This window comes from Bidens hawaiensis, unplaced genomic scaffold (assembly GCF_021521415.1).
Source record: "Bidens hawaiensis isolate Kalapana, Puna unplaced genomic scaffold, B.hawaiensis_p1.1 tig00025973_1, whole genome shotgun sequence".
In the NCBI taxonomy this organism is placed as follows: Eukaryota; Viridiplantae; Streptophyta; class Magnoliopsida; order Asterales; family Asteraceae; genus Bidens; species Bidens hawaiensis.
The window spans coordinates 272,797-285,896 of NW_027494170.1; the positions used below are offsets into that span (position 1 = coordinate 272,797).

At 34.4% G+C, this 13,100-nt stretch overlaps 1 long non-coding RNA gene across 1 annotated transcript; it reads right to left on the bottom strand.

The window, feature by feature from the left end:
* Window positions 1-462: 462 nt before the first annotated feature.
* LOC143572572 (uncharacterized) lies at window positions 463-1,383 on the bottom strand. The gene is made up of 3 exons (XR_013142279.1): window positions 1,285-1,383; window positions 960-1,178; window positions 463-888 (listed from the first exon to the last, which is right to left on the bottom strand). It is a non-coding gene; the product is annotated as an uncharacterized LOC143572572 (long non-coding RNA).
* Window positions 1,384-13,100: the final 11,717 nt, after the last annotated feature.

Consider the following 13,100-nt stretch of genomic DNA (forward strand, 5'->3'; position numbering starts at 1 on the left):
ATAATTAGTTATTCTTTGGTTATTACCGACCAATTAAAGTGTTAAATTATAAAAGAGGCTGGTCAGTCAATATTTATAATATCAAATGATAATTTTAGCTCTCCCCAAGAAACCTCAAACCCTAGATGCCTCTTTGTTTCTTTGTTTTTTCTTTTAAGTTGTTTTCATCAATCAACTTAACAATAAAGCTTTAAGCTCTATAATGTATTTTGATTTACATTTATCTCATTTATATTGTTTAAGTACGATTAAAATTGTTGGTTTAAAGTTCTAGGGCTTGTTGCAAATTAAGAAACTGGTTACTTAAATTTATGTTCTTGATATAAATAAAAGTTTATCTTTCTTATATCATTGAATTTATCAAACTTAACATAGTAGCATTATCTCAAATCGTAAGATCAGGTGGCTGATGTTGTCTATCAACAAGTCAAGTATGTAAGATTTTTACTACTTAATCAAGCATAACATGAAAGATAACATATCCATTTAGAAGCTTTCAGGGATTACATTATTTAGAAAATACATTGCACGAGGTACATGCTTATTGAAACCGTAAGTCATAAAAGATGCAAATACATATCGAGTTGAATCTCGCAACTCTTATTCGAATTTCCCACGCTTCTTATTCAATCCCAACATAGCATTATTTTTCTATTTGGGAAAAAATACTGCACCCAATGAGTCAATAACGTCTCCACTTCTTCCGAAGAATCCCTCAAACTTACCTTTAGTCTCAAAAGAACCCGTCACGTTGCTGGTCAACCTGCCAAATGGACCATAAACTTTTTTGTTGGTCACAAAAGTGATTGACGTTATAACTGTCATATGATAAAATGCTCCGAACGTTCCTTTAACTTCAATGATCTCCTCATCATCCGCAAAGTTCAACTAAATACATAAAAACATATAATATCATCATTGTTTCAACTTAATATCGTGATTGATCAACTGCAACTTACCGTTTCAAGACTGCCGCTAAGATTACCAAATTTTTTAGAAGAATGTTTAACATTATCTTTATCGGTATAAAAGAACTCGAGGGAAGTAATGCAACTATCAGCTCCTCAAGTTCTACTTACGATTTTGATGTAATAAATCCTACCACCATTAGTTGTGACCATCCAGGGGTCTCCACCAAAATCTCCCCATGGACCGCCTTGTACGACATCTGCCTGAGCCTGCTTATACGCATATATGTTATATCCATGCAAACGATAAAATTTACAATAGAAAAATATAAGTAGTATGTATACAAAACAATTATATATTGTTGAAAGAACATACCATTTTTTTATTTATGCGATTTCGATATTCTTTGTAGTTGTACATCTAGAACTAAACAATTCCTTAATATATATAGGCTTGAGGTAGGGACTGTAAAGTAAACAAATAAACAATATAAGTTGAATTTTTAAATCCATTCAATTTAGATTTAAAACGTTTTAATTATTTAACAAAAATGTGTTACAAAATATGTGGTTGGAAAACCTGATAAATATTTATCATATCATCCATTTAATGACAATTTGTGGTCACAACAATATAATAAAAAAAAACACGCACATAAAAAATATGTCTGGTTTTTAGTACATAATTGGTTCGAATCTGGTCCTCACAAGAAATATTATATATCTTAGTTCCTACTCTAATAAAAAACGAATTGCAAAGTTTATGATATATTAGGATTATTGTGCTCAATTCAGGACTAGGGTTTATATTTTCTTAACAATTTAGTAGGGGAGTCTAATTTTCCAACTTATAGTTGCTCAAATGGAAAAGAAAAGGAGAGTTCAATTCCGGTTTATCCAAGAATGAAAAATGTTATTGAGGTTTTACTATTTCTAAAGTTAAAGTAAATATATTGCAAATTGTTTAAACTTGCTATATAATTACATAGATTAACCCGAACAGTGAGTTATTAAATTTATAAAAGTTCATCTAAGTACTCAATTGCACTTCTTCAGAAAGTTATATTTGAAGAACATAAAAACAATAATTGCCACCAGTAAGCTTTGGTCATGGACGTTTTTCATAAGGATTTCCTCTAGGGCTGTAAACGAACCTAATCAAACCGGATGAGACCTTATTCATCTTCGCCCGTTAAACTTTTGGCGGATAAACGGAGTTCATGAACACCCCAGTGAACGAAAATTCATGTCCATGTTGGTTCTAAAGAACTAAGCTTGATCATGTTGTTTCGTATCCATTCGTTAACATTTTAAATGGATGCTAATGAACACACGGACACACGAACGCTAATGGATAAAGGATTCTACGAACTTTATTGACACTAATTGACAAACAAACAATAACCAACACTAATGGACAAACAAACACTAACGGACACTAATCAACATTAATGGAAAAACGAACAACACCTTAATGGACAGACAAACAGAAAAGAACACACACAAAAAAGTAATACAAAATTATAAAATATTAATACATGGACCTTGTCAGATGGACATAAACGAACCTAAACACGCCGACGTAGATGAATATATAAGCGAGCATTCACGAACATTATTGAATGAATGTGGACTATGTTCCTTAAGCTTACCGAACAAAATATTTTGTTCATCCCTGGTTATTTATTAAATGAATGAACATCAATGAATTTTCCTTCAAAAGTCCATTTCTTTTACAACCCTAGTTGTTGTTGTTGTTGTTGTAACCAAACAAGACTATGAAATATATTGATTCATTTTATTCCTTTCTCCACTTCATTCTGTTGTTCATTCCATTATCTCGTTCATTCTATTATATCATACCGAACAAACTCTTAGTGTAATTTTGATTTTAGTGTAACATAGTTTCCTTTTTTATTATTACAATTTGCATACAAAATACTGCATAAATAGATCAAGTTATTCTATAAAGGGGAACGAAAATAAAAAAGATAAGAAGGATATGTAGTCACACAAAAAAACTCCTAAAAAATCATAACTTAAAGTTTAATAAAAGAATAAAAAAAAGTACAAACACAAAAATGTTTCCACCGTCTTTCTCGTTCTAAAAAAAAGACACAAAGGTGAGTGGAAAAGATCATTGGGTATTTTTGTTTATTATTATATTTTGTGTTTATTTTCGTCATTGATTGTGTCTTTTTTCTTTATATTGTGCTATATTTTGTTTGACATTGTGTTATATTTAGCGATGTATTGTGTCTTTTTTAGTTAGAATTGTGTCTTTTGTTCATTTTCGTATTGTGTTTTAGATCTCGGCATAGTGTCTTTTTGTCAATTTTTTTTAGTTTTTTCAAACGGGAATGATGACGGAAACATTTTAGTTATTTAAAGTTTTAGGTTTTTTATTTATGTTTTGAGTTATGATTTTTTTATTATTTTTTTAATTTATTTTTAAGAGGTTTTTTGTGTGGTCACAAATCCTTCTCACACTTCTCATATTACTCTCCCTTTGTATTTTAACTTTACCCTACATCATGTAATTACTGTTGATTGCATACGCAAGTAAAAATGATATAATCATGTAGAACGAACATGTAAACTGTTTTAAAAAGGTGGTTTTGCAACACACACATGCATAAGTGCGACTAATCGGCAACCACTGCAGCTATAATACAATAAAAGTTATTTACTAGTAAGCGTCGATATTGTGTTAAATCATCTAACTTACAAAAAAGGAAAAAAAAAGCAGCATTTTCAAACACATTCTATGTTCTTCATCTCTCTAATGATAACTACTGTCTATGTTGTTTTCAATATCCTTATAATTTCTTCTTTTACATATGTATTCTTGATTTTGTTGATCATGTAATTGCTTTCTTGTTTGAAGATCTGCACCTTATCCTTTTAAACTACTTTTCCAATCAAACCGTCTAATAAATGGACGTCATTAGTTCGCTAGCTGATAAGGTAGTGTTCTCCTTGATTGACATGGCTAAAAAGGAGGTCATTAGTGCCTAACCCGAACCTTAATAAGGCCGGGTTGCGGGTTAGATATTTTTTAAGAAAAACCCGACTAACCCGAACCGATTAACCCGAAACCTGATCGAGTTGACCCGATGAACTCCCCTATATGAAAGTGCGCTGAAGATGTTGAATTTTAAAAATGAAGCTGAAAAGCTGTCGGTTATGAATAAAAGGATTCAACAACAAATACATTTGGCAAACTCTAAAGGTGAAGGTGTGGAAAAGTGGATGAAGAAGGCAGAGGATACTATATGTGACACCACATATTTTATTAACAAAGAAGCTGCATCCAAGAAGACATGCTTAAACTTGCGATTGTGTGTCAATTTGAGTACTCTCCGTCATTACAGTAAGACGTCGGCAAAAAAAAACTGTTTTTCTATGGCAACACCAAGGAGACGATAAGGATTTTGAAACTCGTGTCTCCCTTCCTACCCGAACCCCAGGATACATTGACCTCTACCAAAGACACAAATCGATACTAAAGGAGATCATTCAATCTATAGAAGATGACGCGATTCAAATGGTTGGAATCGTTGGCATAGGAGGTGTAGGTAAAACTACACTAGCCAGTGAAGTTGTTGCTCAAATGAAGAATCAGTTTGTAGATATTGTATTTATGGCAGTCTCACAAACTAGTAATGCCAAAATGATTCAAGAAAAGTTCAAGTTGCAGAAAGTAGACTAATCAATGGAGAGAAGGTTCTGATAATTCTTGATGACATTTGGGAGGAATTGAAGCTAGATGAATTGGGCATTCCATGTGGGAGTGACTATATGAATTGCAAGATTATGCTTACATCTAGACACAAATATATGTGTGAGGCAATGAATGCTCAAAATAACATTTTGGTAAACCCTTTGCAAGAAAAAGAAGCATGGGCACTTTTTGAAATTGTGGTTGGTGAAACTGTATGAGAAGATGGACCAAAAAAAGTTGCGTTGGATATTGTTAAATAAATAATGTGGTGGCTTGCCTCTCTTTATTCAAAAAACTGTATGAAAAGCTCTAAGAAACAAAGAAATTAATGTATGGGATAAAGCTCTATGTAATATGTTCCCATAAGATGGATTCATTAACGTTGAAAGGTTGAAATATTACGGGTTTTGTCTTGGGATTTTTAATAATTCCGATAGCATTCAGGTTGCAAAAGATAGAGTATTATTAGCTGTTGAGTCCCTCGAATCATCTTCCTTGTTATTGCACATGGAAAACATTGATATGTTTGAAGAAAAAGAAGAAAATTACAAAATTCACGACCTTGTTCGTGAAATGGCATTGTTCATTAATTCTAAAGGCAATGAAAAGTTTTTGGTGTAGTCAGGAAAAGGTTTAATAAAATGGAAACCAAGATTCAACTTTATAAGCACATACAAGAAGGCATAACTCATGAACAATAAAATATGTGAGCTTCCTGATTTATAAACTTCTTTTCCCACACCTTGATACTTTTCTATCACTCATGAACTATAAAATATGTGAGCTTCCTGATTATAAACTTCCTTTCCCACACCTTGATACTTTTCTTGTACAATATAATACAATTTCAATTGTTCCTGGTGAATTCTTTCATGGAATGAAAAAACTTATAGTGTTAGATATGGCCATAATGATATTTCATCTCTCCCACTATCGGTAAAGCACCTCACTAAACACCGCATGCTAGATTTAAGTGACAACAAATCACTTGGTGAAATTTTTATTCTTGGGAAGTTAACATGCCTTGATATTCTAAAGCTTAGAAATACTAGAATTAAAATAATCCCAAAGAGATCGGCAATTGATCCATTTAAAGCTACCGGATGTTTACTCTTGTGAAGATCTATCTTATGTAACACCTGGTTTCATATCATAGCTCATTAGGTTGGAGGAGTTGTATGTTGGGTTGAAAGAGGAGAATTGTGATTTTCTAGTGGAACATTTAAGGCTTCCTGAATTGCATTCTCTTCCCACAATAGAAACTTTAACAGAATTTGACATTGGGAAATCTGCTGATCTGGAAATAGATCTTCCTTATAAACATTGCATATGCGTTTCAAAATCTTGCTTCCCCTTCGAGACGACAATTATGAAACTGATTCTGGTAAGTGAAGCGTTAGTATTGTCGGATATAACAGCTCCTAAGAGCATCATAGCAAACCTTTACCGAGAATATATTGATGAATTACAACATATTCAATTGGGAATGTGTGACAATGTTACAAGCCTGGTGAAGACATGTGATCTAGATGTAATACATAGCTTTCCTACATCGAACAAAGTTGGCGAAAGAAAATTTTTTTCCCAAGTGATAAAAACCATGTTTGACAGATTGAATAACTTAGATATTCTATGGGATCGCCCGCACCAATATATAAGCTTTTGGAATCTTGCCTTAATCATGATTGCAATATGCCCCTCCTTAACCAAGTTATTCCCTGTGAGTGTAGCACAAGGGCTTGTCAGTCTTACATATATATATATATATATATATATATATATATATATATATAGAGGATGGTTTAAGAGAGAAATTATATTATTGCAAGAAATGTAAGAAATAAATATGGACCACTAATTTTGTTTTAAGTTTTAAATGTTTAAAACTAAATAAAGAAACTATTAATTATTTTTTTTCTTCAATTAATATAACTAATAAACCATAATACTTATTTATTTAATTAATATAACTAATTAAATTATTATTAATTAGAAAATATTAAGAACTCATTTATTTTTATAACTTACTTTTTGTTTCTTGAATTTTTATCCTACACAAGTATAATTTATTCATACATTAAAATTTCTTTCAATCCAAAACTAATTTCTTCCAACTAAATATATTAATATCCATCAACACATACTTACATTATGATGAATAATACCAAAAAACAATTTTAAATGTGTTTGCATTAGATATCAACAAAAAACATACAACTTACACACGAAAAACATTTAACCTACACACGAAATTCATCATCAATAAAATACACACGCACACGAAAACATATAACCTACACACAAAAAACACATAACCTACACACGAAAATTTTATCTTACACAAATACAATTTATTCATACATTAATTTCTTTTCAAAACCAATTTCTTCAAATTCAACATATCAATATCCATCAACACGTAGTTACATTGTAATGAATAATATAAAAAAACTATCTTACACATGGTTGTATTAAATGTCAATAAAAAAATATACAACCTACACAAAAACATATAGCCTACACTTATTATAAGAATAAGAAAACATATAGCTTACATATGAAAAACATATGACCTACGTATGCGTATCTTTATGTAGTTTAATATAATTGTTGACGTCGAATTACATATGTAAGTTATATGCTTTTTGTATGTTGTAAGTTTTTATTGCTCAAAACAAGTGTAGGTTATATAACTTGTGTAGGTTGTATATTTATTGAACTTAAATACGTTGATATATGCTAATATATTGAGTGAAAATTATTTTTTTTAATATAAAGAAATAGTATTATATGAATAAATTGTATTTATGTTGAATAAAATGAAGAATGTGTAAATAAAATATAAAACTAAAGTAGTGTTTTTATCTTTTTAATTATTATAGTTAAATTAGTTAGATATATTAATTAGAGATATTTATTATGGTTATATTAGTTGTATTAATTGGATAGAGATAGTGCATTTATTGTTGCATTTACATCTTGATTATTTATTTTTAAATATTTAAAACCTAAAATAAAACTAGTGGCTCATATTCATTTCTCTCATTTCTTGCAATAATTTGATTTTTTTCTTGAACTTAAACCTAAAATGCAAGAGTTTGGTGGAGATCATTTCGGCAAGAGATGAGCAAATAGCGGGAAGTGAAATCAGGCAAACATCTAGAAATAGAGAAATCGAATTGTTAAATACAGATATCATGCTCCCCTAATTACCCGTATTTACCTATATGAACTGCCCAAACTCGAGAACTTCTTCTCTGGCCATTCTACAATCAAATATCCGTCTTTTGTGGGTATTCGAGTGATAAATTGTCCTAACATGAAAAGATAGAGTTATGGTGAAAATCATATGCCCAATAAGGATTTTGATCATCAAGGAAGAACATATAGCAATATGAATAATTATATTTGTAAGGCCCCGGTCTCGTAACCCTACATTGGACGATGGATTTACTTATAAACACAGTTCTAAATATCAGAGTTAATTAAAACTTTCGCGGAATAATTAAAACTTCAATCATTCATTATAAACATTCAAACTTGTCTTTAAAAACATAACATAAAACATCTTATTTAATCATTATGACAAATCTTTCTGCAGATGCCAGCTTTTTCAAATGCTGCTATATGTCTCCCTCAAGCTAACTGTTTCAGTCTATTAACTTGCATGCATACGAAAAGTCAGCTACGCTGAGTGCGTTCTAGTTAAAACAAGTAACATACAATACATTCACATACTTACTCATACGTATCCGTAGATACATATTACTTACTTAACCTTCTTATCTTTCTTTCGTACATACATAAGTATATACTTTATGTTCTTTCTTTTATTCTTTCTTTCATACTTTCATATAATATCTTGCTTTACATACATACTTATACGTTTTAAAGAGATTTTCGCCCTATAACCTCACATATATTATTAGGATTGTTTTGATTAGTTGAATACAAAGAAGCATACAATTGCCCTTAGTTGAGTCACACTGGCAGAGATTGTTTGATAACTAGTGTCGTGTGTTAGCGATTGTTGATGCCTAAGGTTTAGCTCGTTAATCAGTCTATGTTAATCAGTAATAGTTAATTTGTTAGGTGGCATGATATTACTGTTTGTTTGCATTATTGGGTGTGATTTACTTTTGTTAATTTCTTGAATTTGTTAAATTGCTTAATCATCTAAAAACCAAACTATTTGCTTGTGTGATCAGCACTACACTTTATTACTTCATAATATTATAAATTAGGTGCACATTACACTGACCACATACTCCTCGTGGTTCGACACCCTACTTACCCTAGCTTGCTTAGGTGATTAGGAACTGATTTTAATTGTTTTTGACTAGATAGCGACATTCTAGCATCAAAATGGCGCCGTTGCTAGGGAGTTAGTGCGCTTAGTGTTTTTCGTGTTATTTGATTTTTGTGTTAATTTTAGTTTTAATTTTTTTTTTTAGTTTTTAGTTTTAATTTTTTTTTTCCATTTTACGCGGGGTGTGTTGTTTGTGCATGTAACATGTTTATACACACCCGCCACTCAGGCAGACAATCACCACTTATCTTTGAGCCCGAAATTGAGAGACTAGCTCGGCAGAACCGAGCTCAGAACAGAACTTTAGAGATGGAAGATCAAAACCCAAACTTGAACCAAAACCAGAATCAGAATGAAAACCAGTACCAAGACCCGAACCAACTCCTAGAAAATAACCCACCTCCACCATTAAATTCCAACCAGCAAAATAACCTGAACAACTCAGCTCGTTTTTCCAGATACCGAAACTTGTTTCAGGTCGAACCATCAGCCCCACATAACACTCCAAGACACAGAGTTCAGATCGATGATGATAAAGATTATCCCATTATTCATATTGATGATGATGAAGAAGGGGAAGGTAGTGATGTGGGACAAGGTGTAGGTTCCCAGCCGGATCTACGCAGGATTATCTCGTAACACGAGGGTGCGGAATCTCCTACGTATACGATACGAGTGTTTACACGAGTAATACGTTAAGAACACAAGAACACGTAAACACAAATGAACACTTGCTCTATTATGATGTAGAAAACCAAAAACATCAAACAAGTATATCGCTCTTTTCAATACCAAACTGTCAAAAGTCTACCCAAAGGTAGCCGAAGTTAGGTTTATATATAGTGACAACTTCGCCTAACATACTAAGCGAAGTTGTCCCTAACTTCGCTACTAAACAAGTTCGCCTAATCCATAAACCAAACCAACACGTTCAACAAAATAAGAACAATGTAACGATTACAGACACAATAGACACGAGATAAATGAACTACTGGCATCATGCACAACAGACTCCCCCTTGGCAGTAGCTTCATATCTCTAACACCTTTTCCGTGTCTTGTAATCCAAAAAGCACGTATCCTCCGTCTTCAAGAATGAACGCCCTGTCTCACACAAACTGAGACCACCCTCTGGTATTTCTTCGCTTCGTCTTTCAAAGCAGGTATATAAAAAATCTTCTTATCATTGAGTACCTGCAAATCAGCTTGAGACAAGTTAACAAAGTGCATTGGATCATACACTCTCAACATCTCCTGTTCATCTTGGTCTTCCATCACGGCTTCAGCAGTCTGGCAGTCAACATACCACCACTTGAGATCCTTCAACACATCCTGAGGCATAACCTTCATTGGAACCTCTTTCAAACAACGAATCGGCTTGTACTTCATCACCATACAGGGCTTGCCATCATCCCGCATTCCCCATTCCTTATCTTCAATCAATTTCCCCTTTTGTGGCTTCAATAACTCAAACTTTTTCTCCTTAACACTCTCCTTCCACACAATCTTTCCAACCCATCTCGCAAAATCATCATCACTTCTATTAATCAATCTTAACCGAGCCAAATCCTTCACTTCACACTCAGGTAACGTGTTGAGATACTTCAATCTCTTAGCAAAGTACTGAATCCCACCATATCTTTTCACCACAAACAACTTTAACTTTTCATCATCAACCAGCAAATAATCCCTTTCTTTGATTCAGCATAACCCGTGATATTATAACTTTTCTTGAACATCGCAGGTACCACTGGCTTCTTCGTCTTGACGAACCACTGAGCGCATCCTTCTTTCCACCTTTGTTGTTCCTCCCACTCAGAATCACTCGACACATTATCACCTTGAACCAAACTTTCTTGACCAGCCTAGGAATATCATGTTCAACACTATCATCAAGTATCTCTCCTTCCTATAACCTACTATCGATCTCTATCTGTTCACCAATTTTCTTAATCTCACTAATAGTCAGCACATCACCCAAATCATCCTCATCATCAACAACCACGGTCTCACCACCTGTACTAACCGATGGACCAGTAGTCCCGCCCTGAGATGTGGAAGCCCCAAGAGTTTGTTCAGTTCTTGGCAGCTCACCACCTGCATCTTTCGATGCATTGGGATCATCATCTCTGTCCTGTCTTTTCTTCGTTCTCAGCTCATCACCTTTGTAGCTAGTCTCCCCCTGAGATGCTAAGAACTGTTTAAGAGCATCAAAGAGTTTACAATGTTCGATAAGAAGTGATGACTGAATCTGGTTCTCAGCCACAAGCCATTGAATAGCTTGTGTCTGAATAAGATTTATCCGTGACTGCTCAGCAACAACTCTTTCAAGGGCCGCAATCCGCTCAAAATCAGACAGAGTAGTATCAAAATCAAAGTTCATGTGAGAAGTATCCTGAGCATAAGGTGGTGGAATTCCAAAGCTTACTGGAATAGCAGATGTAGACTATACCGTAACTGTGGGTGAAATAGAGATAGATAACCCGACAGTTGCTACCAGTGTGAACTCAACAAACCTGGCAACCACCTCCGATGGAGTAATAGAAGGAGGTGGTAAGGAAACAATTTCCGGTGTTGAGGGAGCAATACCAGATGGTGCAGATACGGCCACCATTGGTACACTCGAGGTCATTGGTAACGGATCATACAAAGATGGAGGTAACATAGACATACCCGATAACGATGGTGGGGAAAAATGGACAACACTTTAACTTTCACCAGCTCTAGCCCTCTTTGATCTACGTATTAAGCGATACATCTCCTCCTCATAATCTGACTCACTATCATCTGAATCTTTCTTCCGTTTACCTTGGATCCTTTCTTGTCTGGCAAGAACTCTCTGTGCTTCAACAATGTCATCAGTGGAGGAATCAGATAAAGTTTCCTCAGAATCCTCCACAGAGGCAACAGACGGACCCACAGATGCATCAACTGTAGAAAAATGCACACTAGAAACATCAACTACTGAGGCATGAATTTTAGAAGGATCAACCCTATCCATGTCAAAGAAACCTTGCCCTCCAAAGGCAACCTCAAGATCAACCTATTCGGCGGGAGCTGCAACTGGGTCAACAATAGGAATTTCTTGAACCAACTGTGGTGGTTGAACCACAGGAGGTGGCTGAGGGATATCAACTTGTTGCGGAGCTGAATCATTAACCTGATCCTCTGGTGGAGCAACATAAGCAGGATTCACTAAATACATTGTGCAAATATAAGGCAGTGTGTCTTGGTCGAAGTTCAGGCTTGCTTTGTGCACCGGATGACTTACATTGTGCAAAAATCCTCTTGTTTATACTTTCAACATAAGAAATAGGTCGAAGTTATGGCATATTGGGAGTAATATGATTAAGAATCATCTATAAGAATCTGGGATACATCAAGAACCGTTCACGTGCCACGGCTCGCCTCTGACGATCAATCTCATAGAATATCATCTGACTGAAACTATACGGCTTATTGTAAGTCGATGCGGTCATTGCAGACTGCATCGTCGCACCCATACCATCAGATCCAGCCTTGCAACCAGACATGCACACAATCAATACATGCATTAAGAAACACCACTGGTCCAACAGAAATCCCTTTCGACGTTGTGAATCTTCCAACGGACCCGAATACCCCATGCGAAGAAAAGATCCGTTTCTGAAAGTAGATGAAAACTCAGTGGGATCCTGAGTGGTTTCAACCTCAAACTGTAGAGCTTCCATGATCTGATTAGCCGAGAACAGCACCACTTGATTGTTCACTGTAGCACGCATAACTAGAGGTTCAACCCGACAGTCATATTCCACCGTCCTCCAAAAGTCTTCAATGTTTGGAAGAGATATCGGCAGAGTAGTTGTGATAGCATGAATAATACGTGAACGAATGAGAAACGAGATGATCTTAGTAAATCCTTCAGCTCCACGACTATTCGGATCCAAAGTGACAAACATGTTGTGACCCGAAAAGAACTGTTTCTTATCACCATCTCCTTCATCACCACCTGTACCACCAGCACCAGCCACAGTAGCCATACCTGCAAAAACAAACGAGCTATGTTAGACAAGTGTGGAATACAGCATATAACTTCGCTGATATGGTTGTAGCGAAGTTGTGTCTTTAGCGAAGTTTGTAACTTCGCATGAGATGTAACTTCGTTTGGATGTAACTCAGCA